Source organism: Pteronotus mesoamericanus, unplaced genomic scaffold, assembly GCF_021234165.1.
Source record: "Pteronotus mesoamericanus isolate MK-2021 breed Mesoamerican mustached bat unplaced genomic scaffold, CSHL_Meso_final scaffold_174, whole genome shotgun sequence".
Lineage (NCBI taxonomy): Eukaryota > Metazoa > Chordata > Mammalia > Chiroptera > Mormoopidae > Pteronotus > Pteronotus mesoamericanus.
Window position 1 is genome coordinate 10,220,755 of NW_026555309.1, and position 17,493 is coordinate 10,238,247.

The 17,493-nt window shown below is 39.5% G+C and overlaps 1 protein-coding gene across 1 annotated transcript in view; it reads left to right on the forward strand.

The window, feature by feature from the left end:
• Positions 1–17,493, forward strand: part of SULF1 (sulfatase 1) — a 158,797-nt gene that overhangs the window by 27,273 nt on the left and 114,031 nt on the right. The window contains exon 2 of the mRNA XM_054590235.1: positions 5,605–5,699. The gene's annotated coding sequence lies outside the window, so the exon portion shown is untranslated. The remainder of the gene's footprint in view (positions 1–5,604; positions 5,700–17,493) is intronic.

The window sequence follows — 17,493 nt, forward strand, 5'->3', positions numbered from 1 at the left end:
TGGCAGAGTTCCTGAATTTCAGAGTTCTTACCCCACCTAAACACTTTGGAGCAAATACCATTTATTACAGAAGGAGCTTGGCCCCAAACTTCATGACTAGTCTCCAAAAGTCATGTAATATGTCTTCTGATAGGTAAGCTCTAGCCACCCGTGTATAAACAGATTTAAGAACCTTTGTCTACCTGTAAATATAAAGAGTTTCATCACTCATCAGAAAGATATTTGTATAAAAAAGGAGGGAAAAGATAGAATTTGATTAAAATCTGAATTCTACTTTGCTTCTGATAGCATATTTCAAAATTCCCCAAACTCTAGAAGTTATCTTTGGCTTTGAAATGATTTTTAAAAAGGTTTCTATTGATGCTAAAATGCGTCCTCCATAAAACAAAAAAAAAAAAAAAAAGAAGAGTCCCAAAAAGGAACTGTGACTATCTCAGTTATACAGAATAATCACCAAATATATACTTTAGAGTAAGATGAGCTTGCATCATGGGAAAGCTTATTGTTTAAAGGAGCAGGATATACTTGGGGAATTCCCATTAGCACAGTTGAAAGTATGAAGAATATACTGAGCTTCCATATATGGTGCTAGAAAAGTCTTGGCTCCATAAGCAAGTGCTACAACTTCACAGTCTTCTGGGTTTGCTGCCATAATGATTCCCTCCAGTCTGGATGCTGCCTGAGCCACCGTGCTGCACAGGCAGTGTTTGAAGAGTGGATGGGGCACAGCTGTGCAGTCCCCCAGACACCTGAGTTCAGAATATTTTTGCATTTTAGTTTATTTCTGAGTTCCATGGAAAGCTGGAAGCTCCCCAAGTCTCTCTTGGGTTTGGCTTCCTGTTCACATGTTTTGTGGTCTCATGTCATTGTGCATGAAGTAATCGTCCCACATGCGTGCACCGTCACAATGGCAAGATTCGTGCGGTTCAACGCAAGTTTTCTAACGAGGACATTTTGGACTTTCCAACAACTCCTTAGGGAAAGCAGTTTGGAACTAGTTATTTATTACTTAAGAAGGCTAAGGGAGCAAGGACAGAAAGCACTTCTGCAGCAAGACTAAAGCCATTTGTAGGAGACAATTAAAGTACAACTGCCTAAGAAAAATAAACTTTTACCTTACACATCTGTCTAAATGTATATATGTGTACAGCATAGAAAAATACGTCCAGTTCACAGTTTAAAAATATCAGTTACTGTTTCAGCATTTCACTCTGAATGGTGCTAGTGTTTTCCACTGAGGACTGTTATTTTAGTGACATTTTTCTGCAGCAAAATCTGATGAGTTTACGAAGTTTGAGAGCCAGGAAATGCAGCTCAGTTTCTGAACAACTGAGAAAGCCAAGAGAATTAAGTGCAATCATCTACTTGCTTTATGGCATGGATTCGTAAGTGCTAAGTGCAATAACACTAATATAGAGAGTGCAGCCAAACCAAACTTTTCAAGTACAGCTCTTAAACCATCAAGCTTAACTTCCCACCATATTATCAGCAGGTGAAATTCTGGCACACACCCACACTTAGTTATGGATGGTAATGTCAAATCAGTGGGCATACGTGCCAAAGTTTTATAGAATTTTAGAGCAGGAAGGGATTTGGAGGTCTTCCATTCTTTTATTTTACCAACAGAGAAACTGAGACTCATAAACTCTCTCTCCCTCCCTCTCTCTCTCTTTCTTTCTCTGAACACATACACACTTCTGAGTTTTGTGCTGAGTCATTGCTTACAGAAAATGTCATAGCTTTGGCTTAAGGAAAAGGCAAATGATCCAGGGCTAGGCCAGTGGTCCCCTGTTCTGTTCCAGTTTGTGTGGCCCAGCTTCAGGGCTGTGGGCCTGCAATTTACCCTTGCTTCAAGAACCATTCAGGGTCTCAAGTACATATTTTTGGCCAAAACTTCAATAAACTCCAGAACCAACCAAGGATCACTATGTGACTAGGTCCTGACTATCCAGGGATGCTCAGTCAGTTCAAGGTCGTTACTGGGGCCCCATTACGATGGAAGGGTAAGATGCAGACAGAGCCTGTGTGGTAAAACCATCACACCTTAAGACTTTCCCAGAGAGACGAGACCTTGGCTGTGTAGGCAGCAGAGGCTATGTAACTAAATGCTGTATCGTGCGGCACAGATTTTAAGTGTTGCAGGACTTCTAGTGAGAGAAGTCAAGAAAAATGGAGGATGCCAGGATATGGGACTTAAGCTGATCGCAGAAAAGTGCTTAAAATTTGCATATGTGGGGGAAGTAATGGTAGTTTTTTTAAGGTAAAGAACAGCAGAAATGAACGTTTGAAGAGGATCCCATGTGTGGGACCCCGAGGAAGCCAGGCTGACCGGTGCTCCCCGACAGCATTTCCCAGCCCGATCAGTAGGCCACGGAGCCTCCAGCATTGACTTACATTGTTATCTACTAAAATGTTACTGAAATAAGTACCCCAAAAACCTAGGTATAAATCACTTGAATTATATTTATATACTATAAATCCACAGTAATAATATTAATATATTCAGATCATTGAAAATCCAAAATAAATTGCTAATTAAATAAAAACAAAACCATAAATGAATAATATTTTAAGGAATATTAATTACTTTCCAGATGATGCCTGTTTTATTTAAACTAAAGAATAAATTTGTTTTAACCAAGTGTTCCTTAATGAAATTCTTAAAAAGATATATTTTAATAAAAATTTCTATTTGCCATTTAGTACTCTGCCCATTTATAATGCATTTTCACAAGCTGGAGCTCATAAAGGAGGAAAGATCCAGGCAATACATCTGCTGGGGTTGAGATTGTGGATCTGAGAACTGCGGTGGCTCAGTCATCCTATCATCTTCATAAAACTTCATACAGCACAGCAGGAAGTATTTGACTCTTACGAGTGTACACATATCAAGCAGGCATTTAGGCTGCCTCTGTTCTTTCTTTAATAGCCTATAGCAACTTAATTATTACATTATTCTTCCATCCCTTGTTACAATGATAAATCAAAGTCTCTGTTTATACAATTTATGAAAACTCTAGTCTCATTCCATGAAAATGTCTTTTGATTGCAAATAACCACTATGGCGGAAGTTGTATCATTATTATTGGCTAAAAAAAATTCGATCCAAGTAATAAATATTGCCAGTATTTATCGAATGCTTATCATGGGCCACAAACTCTTCTAAACTTTTTTACATGGATGTTTGCATATAATCCTCATCAACCCTATTAGGTAGATACTGCATTTAATCTCCATTTTTTCAGAGGAAGATACTGAAGCACAGAGAAATTTACTCATTCAGGGCCATGTAGCCAATAAATGCTGTAGCATGAAATTCAGGCATCTAATTCCAGAGTCTTCTGGTTCCTGTAGAAGTTCCAGAATAATCGCAGAGAGTTGTTATTTTAACATTAGGCTATGCCAGCTTGACTGTTACCGAACAAAAGAACCCGTGGTGGGGGGTGCCCAGATGCTATTACCAAAACAACGACACCCTCCTTCCCCGGGATCCCTCGGTTGTTGGTCCTTTGCCCACCGCCCTTGGAATTATGGCTCTGAATGGCAGAGTTTGGTGAAAAGGAAAGGAACTATTTATTCAAAAGTTTTACAGGTTTGATTAATGGCTAAATGTCACCCTTAAACTTCAAAGTCCCTTCAAAACAATCACCAGCACACACACCTTCCTGCCTTCCCCCGCACTTGCCCAGTCAGGCCAGTCAGCGTACTGTCCTTCAGAAGAACAAGAACAGAAGTCCGGGGCTCAGCTAGGCAGGCCTCTTGCGGGTCTCAGCACCATCCACTGCGTCGCCGTGATCTCCAGCTCTTAATCCATAACCATGTGGCACCTTCTCATGGCCCACTAGCAAGGGTCCTTTCTCCCCTCTTTCTTCCTGCATGGTCTTCACACTGTTCCCGAGTCTGTGTCCCTTTGTCTCTCCTGCAGGCCCCCGTCTCTCTTTTCTCTCCCAGCTACATTCTGTATTAAGTCTTTTAAACCTTCCTGATTAGCTTTGGTGATATGCAAAATAATCCTCTTTGCAAATGAGGAACGAAGCTATCCTGTTATTGACAAACAAACTGACTTCTCAATGGCCCTGCTCAAGGCTCCCATCCACAATGGCGACCCGCCCTGCGGTGGGGAGAATATCTTTTTCTTGGACACCCCAATCTCTGGACCCCGTTACAAAATACCCTTTGGTGGGTCCCTGGCTATGCCCCGTTACATGACCACAGCCAGATGCTACAGCTTCACATTCAAATGTATACTTTCACTTCAGGAGATCACAAAGTACCATGCATGAGTATAAATATGGGCATTTATATGTCCTCCTGGAACATGTTTAAAAAGTGGACATCTATGTATAAATTCTTATAATAATTTGTAATACTATCAAAGACATGTAAATAGAAAATATAAACATTCTAGAACTCATCCACTCCCAAGAGAGAAGCACAGTGGAGTGATCAAAGGGCCGGCCGGGTTGGGTGTGCCAGATTACTGAGGTGGCGTAAGTGGGTGGAGGAGTTGAACTTCTGCTGGGAATGGAAAGAGATGTGATAAGGGTGACGTGGGAGGGAGAGTCCTGCAGCAACAGGGCAGCGCCAGGGGGGCCCAGCTGCAGCAAGCTTCCCATAAGAGGGAAACTTCTAGAACAGAGGGAGGGACTTGGAACTACCCACATTTATCCTGAATCACCAGGGCCAGTTCAGAACAAGAGGAGATTCCATGGCTATTGTGTTGAGGGAAATAATCTCCACCCACTACCTCCGAGATTCCCCTCTCTCTATTCTGTACACCAACATACAATTGCAGTCACTGGTGCAATTTCAGGTAAAAAGTTCCAAATGAATGCCTTAATATTTACATGGGCAAGAGAAGTATTTTTAAATGTAAAGGGTAATTTGAGTTGTTAGTGCTTGTCATTTTCCTATTCTTCTATCTTATAAGATATATATTATATATCTTATATTTTCTCTTATATCTCATATATCCACACTTATATATAATGTGTGCATGTTAAACTGTGCTATTCATGGCAGCAACACTTAATACATTAAAATAGGTGTTTCTTATTCAAAATATCTAAGTTGATTTCAGGCACTTAAATTTTTCAGCTGCGTAAATGCAGAACAGAAACAAACTTAACCACTTGTAAATGCTTACTTTGCCATTTATCAAATGATAGCTTGCAGCAGCTTTAGAAGATTTTGATTCAGCACATTTCCCTTTAAAATAGTCTCGTAACCTAAAATGAGACATCATTCAACTTTTAACCCTGAAACACTTTGTAAACTTTTAAAAAGAAACTCTTCTTTATTGGTTTTATGAAATCCAGTCAAAGAAATATGAAATGAATCTAATGGAAAGTCTTTCCCTTGAGGAGGTAGTCAAATGGAAATTTCTACAAAAGGACTAAATTATCCCCAAAGCTTCAAAGTCTCTGGTGAGTGACTGTAAAAAAGTCAGTCTGGATGAAATTTGGAGAATATTTTTCCTAATAATGCCCTCCTTTTAAGTTGTGAAAGGGCAACGTCTGAGAGATAAGAGAAATCACTGGTAAAACATTGGTAAAATCACTGATAAAACATGATTGACGGCCCTTTCGCATTCCTCCGTTGCAGGTGCTGACGGCCAGCCCCCGTCATCTGAAGAAGGTGAATTTGGCAAATGACATGCCGGTTTTCCAGGACAGAGTAATTGCTGAAAACCTTCAAAGGTACTCATATCAAATATTTATCTCTTGATTAATTGAACCAAGGCACTAATTAAACCTGCGCACTCCATGTCCCTTGATGAGCAGAACGGTCACGGATGGAAAATTCCTAAGAAACTGAGGAGTCCTCCCCCTTTCTGTGGTGTCATCCTTCTTGGGTGAAAGCGAAGGCCTTAAATGTGGCAGAGTGATTTCATGAAATTAGTCTTTAGGAATGGGAAAAGAACCCTCTGAAAAATAGGTATCTAAAGAATCATATAACTCTATTAACGTGCCAGGAGCTGTTCAGGAAACTCAGGGGAATTAGAGGGACAGTGAATGGCAGGCCAGCTACACCCAGTCATCCACAGACTCAGAAGTCAAAATTGTGCAGCTGTCCCTTGTCTTCTTCACGGCTTGTCCTCACAGTTCCTTGCCCTGGCCATGTAAATATTCGTGCCAAGACTGCTGTGGGGCCAAGGAGAGTTATGGAGACCCAGCTTCGCAATACAACACTGATTGCAAAAACATTCTCAGTGATGTTGATTCGCGTGAGTTTATACCCCCACAAATCTTTTCTCAAATGTTAACATTGAAAGTAGTTCCCTTCTACCTCCAACCAAAATTAACGCAATGAAAACTGTTGAGTTCCTCTTGATTTTTATTTGCAGCTCTTCAAAATCTTTGCCCTTTGTTTGATTTCATTTAAACCTTGCACTGGCCCTGGCTGGTGTGGCTCAGTTGGTTGGGCATAATCTGGTAAACTGAAAGGTTGGGGATTCAATTCCTGGTCAGGCCACATGCATAGGTTGAGGGTTCATCCCTGTTTGGGTATGTAGGAGAGGCAACTGGTCCATGTTTCTCTTCCTCTCTGCTCTCTGATAGCCAACAGGTTATAGTTCAATTCTCAGGTAGGGAAGCATGCCTAGGTTTTGGGTTCAATCTCTGATCCAGGCATGTGTGATCCCTGGTCCGGCATATGTGGGAGGCAGCCAATAGGTGCTTCTCTCTCTCCCTCTCTCCCTTCCTCTCTCTAAGGGTAATGAGAAAAATGTCCTCACGTGAGGATTAAAAAAAAAAAAAAAATTAAACCTTGTATGGGCCCAGCTTGGCTTCAAAAAAGTCTTTATCACTAAAAAGTTAAGGAACCTAACACAACAAAATGAAGTCTTCAACAAGTCTGGCCTTAATTTTAGGTTTGTCTTTTCAGGATTTATCCAGTTTTCCTTTCTAATACTTACATAATTAAACATTTTGTCTTCAAACTACAAATGGCAAGTGAATATGAGAAGTGGCTGGAAGTACATGGGAAACTGCATATAGTTCCTTGACATAAAATCATGATCACGGGCAGTTACTCCATAATTCTCAGAGCTTTGTCTGCAGGTGGTTTGGGGAATCACCAGTTATGTATTGGAGGCTGGTTGTTCAATCAAGAGTGAGAGAAGACACATTGAAGTTTAGGGCTCCTTACTTGAAAACTCTAAACAGGGGAGAAATTCCAAAACAGAAACTAAAAAAGATACCTGATTAATAATAAGTTCAATACACAGTAGAACTGTGACTTCTAAGTGTTCTTTCCTCATCTTCTGGAGTCAGTTTTCCAAAGCTTTTCATTGTGAACCTCTAGTCCATCACATCACTTTTTCAGTAGGAAAGAAAGAAGGCGGCCTTCAGGATCGCGCCATTCAACATGAACTATAGAAGAGTCTGGAAAACCCTTAGAACTGGAGCTCTCCTGTATTTTCCTGAGAGGTCCCTGAAGACCTGATTTCTCAGTGTCATCTGTCTTAGCTTCTTCTGTGTATGGAGAGGCTACTTCTTTGGGATGCCATGTTGTTTATTATCTTGCCAGCAATCTTTCATTTCACTCTTTGCTTCCTTCAGTGGGTCACTTCACCACTTTAAAGATGATGTCCTTTTCATTTCACAGCACGTTCTTATTATGAGAAAATAGAAATGTGTTTAATATTGGATCAAGTTAGAATCTCTTGTTCAGAGTTAACATACATGACACTATTTTTCTTAAAAATCCATGGACTTCCTGTGAAAGCAGGCTCTAGTCTGCTTTTTCTGCCTTTGGACTGGGAAATTCAAAGTCAAACAAGCTGCCCGCATCAGAAATTCCTGCCCCTCCTCATCCATCATTTGAGAAGGATTAGATTGGTAGCTGAGTCACTTCCCACCACCTCACTCTACTCGTAGATCTACAATTCACCCACTGGATAAATTCTGTCAAAAGAAACCGGTCCTTTCTCTGTGTGCTCTGACAGTCAGGTTTATAAAGTAGGGACCACTTTAATGGCCCTTAGGGTTTCAAAACGCTGCCCTGGGCATTTTTGATTGCCTGTCTGCTCGTGTCATCTGGGTAATAAAGTCCTTTCATTTAATATTTTTCCAGCTTTAAAAACTGCTTACCTGCAGTTCATTGCACTTGGCCTCACCTCCAAAATACATAATGCAAGAAACAGAACCAGGAGATGTTATAAGCAAATCCCAGAAGCTGCCCCAGCATCTCCTGACTGTTCAGTTGCCAGAAGATACTCTCCTGTTCCAAGCAGACATAAGCTGTATTCACATATAATAAGACACCAAAAGGACAATTAAATTTCACAGCTTGGGGGAGATTTTGAGGGTTCTTGTCAAAAATGTTCACACCTGTGGAACAGACTGCTATTTTTGTGGAGCCTAGTTTTTGGCTTGAGATACACCTGCCAAAATCTGAATGGCTGCCATTGTACCTTCTGGACTCAAACACTGCCCTGTCAGACAAGGTTTGGTGTGCACAGATGGATAACTTAGAACAGCAACTATGTTGTTTGTAAGGAAATTAAGATGTTTCCTAGCCTTGTTCATGCCTACTTGGGATGGAAAATTTTATCATAAGCCCTTCTTAGCTGTGTCTCTCTGACATATATATATATATATATATATATGTCAGACATATATATATGTCAAAAATATATATATATTTACTGTCACTTCAATTATTTAAAGTTATACTCAATACATTAATTTTCATTTAAGTGATGTTTTAAAAATAGTCCATAGACTATAATACTAAACTAAATCTTGTCAAAGAATCCATTTCAGATGTGGACCCTAAAAACTGCTAAAATTATCTTCATCTTGGTATCTAGTGAGCATTAAAAAACCTTGCCGTGAAATATAAGGAGCTGAGTTGGGGTGCAAGGAAGCAAACTCTAAACTTTGTGATCATTTCTCATTGAAGATGGCAATTTATTACAGAGAATTTTAATGTTAAAAAATATATTTGCTGTAAAAAGATATATCTACCTAATATGTCATTATTTAAGAGTTCAAAAAACGACGCACACTTAAACCAAGCTTAATAAGTCTTTCTTATATGATTATATGTTATGTGGATTCATAGAAAATTGCTGCTATTTGACTATTTTTGACCTGCAAAAGCAGCAGTTTCATATGGTACCACCTAATATTTTAAAAAATTATAGTCTTGGAGGAAGTACAATTTTATTCTGATTTGTTTTACTTACTTTTATATCAAAACTGTGTAATTTCTGCATTGTGTACATAGTTCATAATTTAGATTCATACATCATGTTCACAAGGGATACGGAGCATACACATTGATGTGGGACATAATAATTGATTTTGCTTTCTTCCTATAAAAGGTAACATAAAATTCTCCACAATCAGTACCTTTCTTCACATAACCATTCTGTTTGGTTGTTTTTTAAATGCCAGTTTTTAAACTAATACCTTTTCCTACATCCTCCTTTCATCCCTCTGAAACTAAATACTTTCCCATGTGAGTCTGCTTACAAACCCAAGCACTAAAGCGTTTGTGTGCACAAGCATACGGCACTGCACACAAGTGTGGACATAGTTCAATGGGTCTGCTTAGACAATACATCCACAAAGCCGACCAGTTCATGTTTAAAGAAAATACCAAACTCCAATGGGACGAGAAGCATTGTCCCTGTCAGGCTGTGCGCCTCTTCAGCTGGATCCTCTCCACTCTCATCTGACTGAGACCTGTCCCCACAGATGGCCCGCTCAGGATGCTTCGGCTGCCAGTAGAGCAGTGCTTTGTCTCATATGACGAGGAAGCAGACCAATCAGAAGAAAACTCTTTGCTCTGGCCATAATGTTATATTCAGGCAGGAAGTTAAGAGGAAAATAGCCATTTCCCTGGGGATGAAGGGTGGGAAGAGGGAGGGAGAGAGTGAGCAGTTTAACTATGATGAGGGTGGGTGCTGGGGGACTGGGACAGTCACAAGTGGAGATCAAGAAAAAATAATGGGATGATGTCATTCTTTACTGGGACAGTCGCTGAAATGAAATCAGGTCACACACAATGGTCTTGTTCTATGCCCAGAACCGTAAGTGTTACAAGGGATTACTTTGTATTGTACTACTGCTTTTTAGGAAGTGTGTAAGGACCTGCTCACATTAAAGTAGCCCCAAGACATTTTTAGGAAGCCTGCGAAGGGCAGAATTATTTCATCCAGGCTGAAATGGCCTACCCTAGGCTCACAGCATTTGTTTAAGGTCCCTAAGCCACAGTTTAGGAGAGGAAAAGTGTCTGGATTTCTACAACAGTGAATTTCAAGAAGCAGAATGCAATTATACAACATGATATCAGGCCAGATATTTTAAATTGGTGCTTTTTTTTACAGAATAATTTTGAATGGCAATCCGAAATTAAGACAGAATATATTTATCAATATAAAGTTGGCACTTCCTGAAAAAAAAAATAGTCTTGTACCAAGTGAGGGCATTTTTAGGACTGATTAATTCTGCCTGCAGAGGAAGCATTTGATCTGTGTTGATCTTGAGTTCCCAGAGCTGCTGTGGGCAGATATATTCAATTTTAGGTTTCCTCTCTTAGTGGTGTCCTAGTTTAACCTCATTCATCTACTCAGATTTCACAAGAGGTCATCACCATTACAAATGAAGTTTAGATTTTCTAAGAAGTTATTCCCGGAATAATTAGGTGATAGGCTCAAATCCTGTTATTAAGATTCTGTTGTTTCTGTATTAATAGGGCTTAAAACAAGTAAGTCATTGATGGAGGCTTTTGTTTTTCTTATGATTTTTTTTCCGTGTGAGGCTTTATAACAGTAAAACTGGAACATGTAGGCTTTTACATTGGCATCTGCAATTTAGAGAATTTGCAAAACCTAATGTTCAATTTTGATAAACCACTGGTTTTCAGGTGCCTGTATAGACGTACTTAGGGTCAAGGTCCTTCTTGCTTGTAGACTATATAAAAATGTAAAAATAAAATTACAGTGGGAATTCATGTGTTTTATGATTTTGCTCTCAAATTATTAGGGAATTTTGTGTAGTAATCTAGGGTGAAGGGGGAGTGGTGGATTGCGGTTCTCAAAATGGAAAGAGGCACATTTTGAAGGAGCCTTTTTGGGAGCAGATTCTAATATGAACTTCAGTGATTTCTGCCTCCCTTATTTTTAAATTAAAGATAATTAGGCTGTAGGGCCTTTGAAATAGAATAGTTATTTAAAAATTTTTTAAAAAGTAACCAAAATATTTTCAAACAAATGGTCAGCATCACCAGAATTCCCGGGTTTTCAAGACAGTGTTTAATTTCCTTTTCTATTTATTTTCTAGGAGGCTTTAAAGAATTCTAAGTCCGTTGTCCATAGCCAGTTGGCAAGAGCATCTAAAATGCAGGTGTTACTTTAAGCAAATCCATTATATACAAAAGAAGTGAATCAAGCATGGCTTCTTACAATGAAATTCACCATAAAATTAATTTAAAAATTATTTGCTTTTACAGTTTACCTTTTCTCCAAATATTTGGTGCATTTTCTGCATTAAAGTGTACTTATTTATTATGTAAAGTAGGAATCTGCCCCAGCAGATTAAATCTACCCTACATATTCCTACACGTCGGTCCAACCAGACATGGTGGTGCAAGCAAGGCCCCGTGGCTGCGGGGAAGCCCCGCAGCCTCCCCAGCAGCGGCTCGGAGCCGTCACAGCCTGTGCTCTAGGGATAGAGGTATTTTGAGTATCTTTCCTGTTGACATCTGTACCATAATGTGACGAGGCACAAAATTCTGCTGTCCAAAGAACAATGCACTGAGAGATGGCTCCAATTTTAAACATTTTATCTAGTATATAACGTTCTACAAAATTAAAATATGCTTGTTCCACTGCCCTCATCAGGCTGTTGTAAACTTAAAGTAAAGAAAGTAAAAGTACATTTGGAGGGAGCAGATATATGAAGCCAAACATGACCCATCACTCTTGTTGCAATATTAAAAGGCTAAGGTATTCATGGTAATCATTAGTTCCCATCATACTGTGCTATTCCCAGCACCTTATTTCTCCCTCATTATTTTTTTAGTTTTATGTCTCTGCCAGTAAACTAATCCCAATGTGTATTTTTGATGGTTGGCAAAAATTCAAAAATGTTTTGTGAAGAAAGTAAGCTATGGAATCACTCACATTATAACTGTGTATTCAGTGCATTTTAAAGAAAAGCTTTAGAATTAAGTTTCTTTACTTGCTGAAGCATTAAACATAGAAGAAAAAAATTAGCGTGTACTGTATTATACACTTGTAGATGCTGGAATTTAGCCAGGGATAGACTCCAAATAATTTTTATGATTAGAAAAAAGATGTGTAAAATTAACTCACCACAGATGGGTGCATTTGTCTTTAATATCTTGTTGATTGTCTCCTGTTGTGCCCTAACATGGACTGAGAAATTGTCCTCCTCTGTGTTCCGCAGGCAGAGGCCAAAGACAAAAATTGACATCACCCTGCTCACTGTCAGCGCCCATCACCAGACAGCCTTTCTTGTACGGAAATCTTCAATTTTCTGGTTGCTTTTCCCACCCACAAGCATTGATTTATAGAGGAATTTCTTTCAAATGTCAGCTACAGTATCAGCTTAGTAGTTTGCAAGTGCTGAAATGTTCCTTTTGTGTGAAAGGAGAGGAATGTAATTTACATTTCTCATTTGGAAGTCCATCTTCGTTAAAGAACTCTCTCTCTGATTTGGAAACACAAAGACAGATTTTGTATAGTACAACGTGTGTGTGTGTGTGTGAGAGAGAGAGAGAGAGAGAGAGAGAGAGAGAGAGAGAGAGAATAACTATTGCAATGACAACCAGTTCCTAAATGTGACAGACAATAATTCTATCAAAACATTAATTGTTTTTTTCTCTGTAACTCGTATAAGTTCATCCATCTCCCTGGTAGTCAGTAGGCTGAACCATGGCCTTTGTGGGTGTCTGAGAATGTAGCCCATGCTGTTAGAGTTGATGTAAAAGCAGCCTTTCCTACCTTAGGGAGCCTTTGGGGGAAGTACAAGTGCTATTACCAGCAAAGGTGGTTGTGTCTTCTTAAAATGTAAAACTCTTTTTTAATTTATAATGACACATGAAGGAAGTGTAGCATAGTGGTTAGGAACATAGATTTGGGAGCCAGACTCCCTGGGGTTGAGTCCCTGCTATGCCATTTGTTAGCTGTGTGATTTAATTTATTAGTTCCTCAGTGTCCTTATCAGAAAAATGAGGGCTGGTAAATATGACTTCATTTACTTGTTTAGAGGAACAGGTGATTTCATATGTACAGAGGGCTCTGAACACTGTCTAGCACTTGGTTAGTGCTTTATGCATGTTAACTATTATTATTTGTGGACATTTTAAAAATCCAGAAATACACAAAGTAGATGTTTTCATAATCTTATTCGCCTACAATTCCATACACTTAAACACACACACACACACACACACACACACACACAGACACACACACACACAGAGTCAGTTTACCAGGCACTGTAGAGAAACCAGTCACGGGCCACAACACTCATCCAATGAAACTGGTGCTGGTCAGGAGTAGCACAAATGTGTTTCCCAAATAAGAGCAATAACCATACCCTATGTCCACACACTTAAGATGTGCATTTGCGCATTTGTGACAGCTGTTGAGAGAGTCAGAATACGTGATGAATGGGAAAGCAGTTTGGGAGTGTATTATCAGCAATACATATAGAAAACATTTTAAAGCCAGCTTTAATTTTCTAATTTCTGATTTACTTTTAGATTTCTTTAGCCTCAGGTTCATCTTTTCCCACCATTCATCAGTGATGTGGCTAACATTAACAAATAAAAACTAAGAACCACTAAAACCCAGTACAAATACTCTCCTTATAGGGGCTGTGATGATTCACTGGGCCCAGATTCTGACCCTGAACAGGCTAAATATTTATTCTCTAGTCCAGGCTCTTCTCAGGGCAGCTTCACGGAGCAGGGTGCTGAGACCCACGGAAGTGTGCAGTGGGTTTGCCTCATGAGAACTTGTTTTAATCCTTTATTTGTGAATGATATGCATTTAATGACTTCTTACGGCTATCACTATTTAAACGATGATGTAATTCAAAGTTCCAGGTTGACAACTACAAAGCACCTTACTTTTCTATTTGTGCCATTATTACAATTCCTTTGTTGAAATGAGTGGGGAAAAAACAAACAAACAAAAAATGATGGATAGAAGAAGTCTCACAAAGAGAGGTTTCCTACATATTTTGGAGATTTTTCATAGAGTGGAGAGCACTAATTCTGGCTGGATTTTATACCGCTTAAAAGGACATTTTATATATAAAATTCAAAATTCAAACCTTAAAATAATGAACTTGGGATTTGGTGTTTCCACTTCTCTGTCTCTGTTGCGAAGTATGTAGGTCTGCCAAAAGCTGCCAAGTCCCTGCTACATCAAAAAAGTAGAAAAAGTACTTTGTGAGCGAGTATTGTACAACCCATCCTCTCCCCTTAACATCTCCCCAGTGAAAATGAAAAGTGATCGTTAGCATGGCACCAAACGGGCAACAGTGCGGTGGCTGCCCATTGTATAAAGAATCAAGGGCAAACTTTTATCAGGTCATCTCGGTATGAGAGAAGAACATGGTCCTGTGAAAAGACAATGTAGATACTCTGCCATTTTACTATCTTGTGGAGCTGGGCAAGTTGCACAGCCTTTGGAGTCTCGGGTTGCCTGTTGGTAAAATGTGGGTACGTGGTAACTGCATTTAGCTCCCAGTGTTGTTGTGAGGGACCCAAAGGGGAAGGTGTGTGCACACACCAAGCCCAGGGCCACGTGGATAGCATGTATCTGAAAAGCACTCGTTTCTCTCATCTTGACGTAGCACATACAGCATTCCTCCCCCTCCTTCCCCACTCACGACTTAGCTCTGCATAACTTCCCAACCTGCCCCTGGTAGGATCCCTGTGCCCGCTATACCAGCGGTCTCCGACATTTTTGGCACGGCAAACTAGACTGGTTCCGTGGAAGACGGCGGGTAGGAGGAAGTTGAGGGGCGGGGCGGGGGGGCGGGGCAGACCGGAGACAGAGCTCAGGCAAGCTCTGCTTACAGCCTTGGGGGCTGGGGACCCCTGCCCTACACAGCCTTCCAAGCCGATCATTCTTCTTCAAGCCCACGCTTCATAGATTGAGCTCTGTAATTTACATAGGACCAGAATGCCCCTTCTAGCAAGCGTTAAAATGCCATACATAGCCTTTGTAAAATATTCCTCAATTCTCTCACAGCCAAAATTTGATTTTTTTTTTTTTTTTGGAATGCCGGTGGACCTTATACTTTAATTATGGTTCATATTTATTTAAATTTTGTTTGTACCACCTGGGCATTTACATGCCTGTTTCATTCTGCTTTTAGCACAGTGTTTTGCAGGTTCACTGCACAATATATACTTATTTTTAATTTAAAAAACAAAGTTGCAACTTCTGGTTTAAAAATATTGAGCTTTGTGAATTACCAAAGGGAGGCAACGATGCTTTGGTTCAGGCCAGTTCCCTAGTGGTAAATTGCAAAAATCACTTATACATTTTTTTTCTTCTATTTGCTAAGTATTTGATTGGTCCTGGGAGGAGGTCAGTGTGACTTCCATTCACTACTCCACCATCTTGCCCCTCCTAGTTGCTAAGTATTTGAATATTTCAAAGGCTACTGTGCAAATAAACCCAGAATTAAATATCAAGCAGGAGCCTGTGACCCAGCACCTGTCTTGCAGAGTTTAGTGAAAGATAACTGGGTACATGTGGAGCTGTTATGAAAGGCAGGAACCTCATGGGATAATAAATGAAAAATGCCCCAAATCTCTTTGCCATATGTCAGCAATTTTCAACTTTTTTCATCTCATGGCACACATAAACTAATTACTAAAATTCTGCAGCACACCAAAAAAATATACTTTTTACCAATCTGAGAAAAAAAATAGGTATTATTTTGATTCATTCATACCAGATGGCTATTGTGTTGGCTTGTCATTTTTTTATTTGACAATTAAGGAAAAAAGAGATTAATGTCCCTGACTAAATAGTCAGGTATTGCACTTTTTAAAAATTCTTGCAGTACTCTGGTTGAAAATTATTGCCATACATTAATATTTCTTAAAAGTAGCTTGTTACAAGGGATCACTCTTAAAGACCAGAATCCTTTTGGCCGTGGAAACTCAACAGAGACAACTACAAGCCTAATGGTGCAACCATTCATGACTGAGAAACAACAAAATGGAGGCAATGGAAAAGCCACATTGGTGGTCAGTGCCTGAAATGAGAAGATTTTGTGTGCACAAAGCACTCCAAAGCTAGTTGACCATACTCTTTAAGGCTTGATCTTTCCGAGGTCTTTACTGAATGGCCCCTGATATGTGTTCAATGCGTTCTTCCCACTTTCTGGTCAGAACTTGAATACCTCCCAGCCAAGTGTAATGCAAGTTGTTCATCTCTCAGCTCCCTGGTAATTGTGGAGTCACCCCACACTTCTGTAGCTTAGTGTTCAGCCAAGGACTCAAGGGGATCCCATGCAGATCTCTGGAGTTCTATCTTTTTGTTGTCCTCATATACTCTACCTCACATATTCTATCTCACCTACTCGAATATCTTCAGCTCTACCCAGTTCCCCTCTGTGTCATATTCTAGAAAGTGTTTCTTGTGGGACATACCTCACTTGTGTCTCTTCTCTCAAAGATCAGTCTATTTTCCCATGTCTGAGATAGTTGCTTCATATATTTTGTTTTCTTGCTGTTTATAACAAGAGGACTAGTGTGATACCAGTTACTCCATCTTGACTGGCAATGGTGTCCCACAACATCTGTATTTCAACTTTGTTTCTTTTTTTTCTCCCTACTAGTCAAAAAGACCTTTTAGGATAGTAACAGGGTCTCATTCAACTGTTTCCAGTTAACATAAAGTTTAGCACATAGCGGACATACTCAATGTTGTTGAATGAAAGAGTGAATGACTGTTGTTAAATTGATTCACAATATTTAGGGTGTCTGTATTTCATTGAGACATTATTGTAAATGCCTAAGAATGTGATTTTTTTAAGTAACAGAGAAAAAAATCTGTTACACAATCGAATTCATATGAGTTAGAGATCAATGCTAAGGTTAAGCTTACTTAACATTCCTTACAGCTATAACACACCACTACCCAGAAACAGAGATCACATGTTTTCAGGGACCCACGGGAGAGTAATGACAAGTTATTCTAAAATTAAAAGTAGTGTTGCCTGTTTTCAACATTCAGTCCATGAAGTTGACAAATGCAGTTACATCCCTTCAGGGACATCTGCCTGTACACATATCCCGGGATTAGAAACTTTAGTTTTACTTAACCTTAGTCTTTTCAAGGGACTAGGATGGCTTTTCCTTTAAATGGCAAGATGAGTTGGTCTTTCAAGATCTAGCTAGCTTTCTTTCTACAATCAAAAAGTAGATCTCCAAATTAAAATTATGATCAAACTGCTATGAACTGCACAAAGGGAGCAGGAAAGA